This window comes from Meleagris gallopavo, chromosome 16, assembly GCF_000146605.3.
Source record: "Meleagris gallopavo isolate NT-WF06-2002-E0010 breed Aviagen turkey brand Nicholas breeding stock chromosome 16, Turkey_5.1, whole genome shotgun sequence".
In the NCBI taxonomy this organism is placed as follows: Eukaryota; Metazoa; Chordata; class Aves; order Galliformes; family Phasianidae; genus Meleagris; species Meleagris gallopavo.
This window is the reverse complement of record NC_015026.2, coordinates 7,094,414-7,096,043: the sequence shown is the minus strand read 5'-3', so window position 1 is coordinate 7,096,043 and position 1,630 is coordinate 7,094,414.

Genomic DNA, 1,630 nt, shown 5'->3' with positions numbered 1-1,630 from the left:
TTCCCTCGGTCAGAATGCCTCTTCCGCTATCTGCGTGCGTGTATGTGTGTATTGCTCCCCAGTGATGTAAACAGAAAGGCATGCAGAGCAGTGGGCGACATGTAAATTCAGCTGGAAAATCCCACAGCTCAGCCAATCCTCGTGCTGCCCCGCGCTGCTCACAGACCAGAGGGGTTAAGCAAAAACAACCTGAGCACACACTGCTTTACGCCTCCAACCTGAGAAATCCGCAGGAACAGGATCATCCACCATTCACACTGAAGGGAGTTTGAGTGTCTCGACCTCTTTAGGTAGTTCCCAAACTGTTCATAATACTGAATATTGAGCAGCCCAACAAAGAGTGACACAGTCTGTGCTTGCAGAGTTGCTCCAGGGAAAACCAGTTAACAAAGTTAACTCGTTACCACAGAAAGGAAGAGCATTCCCTTGCTGCCGAATGGAGCAACACAAAGCCCTGAGTATGGGGGTCCATGGCACAACAGCCTCCTCCAGGCAGCTGCTGTGTCCCCATCCAGTCCCAAGGCAGGGGAACACAGCCAGCACGGACCTCACTGCCCATAGTGAGGGAGTGCACAGGAGGGATGATAACAGGCATAAAACAGAGGGAAGAGGTCTGACAGTCTGAGCGTGTCCACATTACTCAAGTGTTTGGTTAGTGAAACCAGGATTTGCTCTCAAGTGCCTTCCTCCTGGCACAGCTGGACTTGGCTTCAGAAAGTGCCAATCTGGGCTACAAGATGCCTCAGGATCAGCGAACGCTCAGCCCACGAGGTGACTGCTGAACACCACCCAACTTCAGCCACAACTGCAAAATGTCCAGCACTCAGGACCAGCCCACCCAGAGCTCTCTGTGAGCCAGATTTACCCTGTGTTTTCACAACCCTACCTGGGACACCCCAGGACTCAGGGGGAGCCTGCAGGGCACTAAGCAGAGCCCAGATCTTACACCTTCCTGCCTGATCCTTGGGAAACCCCAAACTCTTCGATTTCCTCTCACCAGACATGCAATAAGGACAGCACTTTCTGTTCTTTTTGATGGTGCTCGTGGTCAGCACCCCCACATATTTCCTGATCTGCTCCTCTCCTCACGCAGCTCCTGCAGCCACCGTGCAAGCAGCCAACCCCGACATTGCCTTCCTCCCTCTGGCAGGGCTCTCACGGCCATCTCTCACACTCTGCGACCGAACGGATCACTGCGGCTGTCCGCAGGAACCAGTGGGAGAAACAGGGCCAACACGCAACAGCTGTTTCACAGGAGCTCGCTGCTTAGGGCAGGCTGCGATACCTCGCTGCGGGGAAACGAGGAGGCACAATCTGGGGCAGAGGTGCCCCAGAACCGCTCCCCCGAGGGCGGCACAGCGCTCAGCCCGCACCCCGCTCTCGTACCACGCTTCTCCTCGGCCCCAGCAGAGCCTGAGCCGCCGTCTCTGACGTTACAGGACAGCCACGGGTCTGGAAGGCGCCCACGCTTCCGTACAATGTCAGGAATGGCTCGGGAGCGGTGACAGAAATCCACCCCTCCGTGCCCCACACTGCGTGAGGGCCCCGCAGTCCCCGGCCCGGCTCTTCCCAGCGCTCCCGCAGCTCCGCGACGGCCCCGCTCGGCTGTGGGCTCCCCCAGCGGTACCTG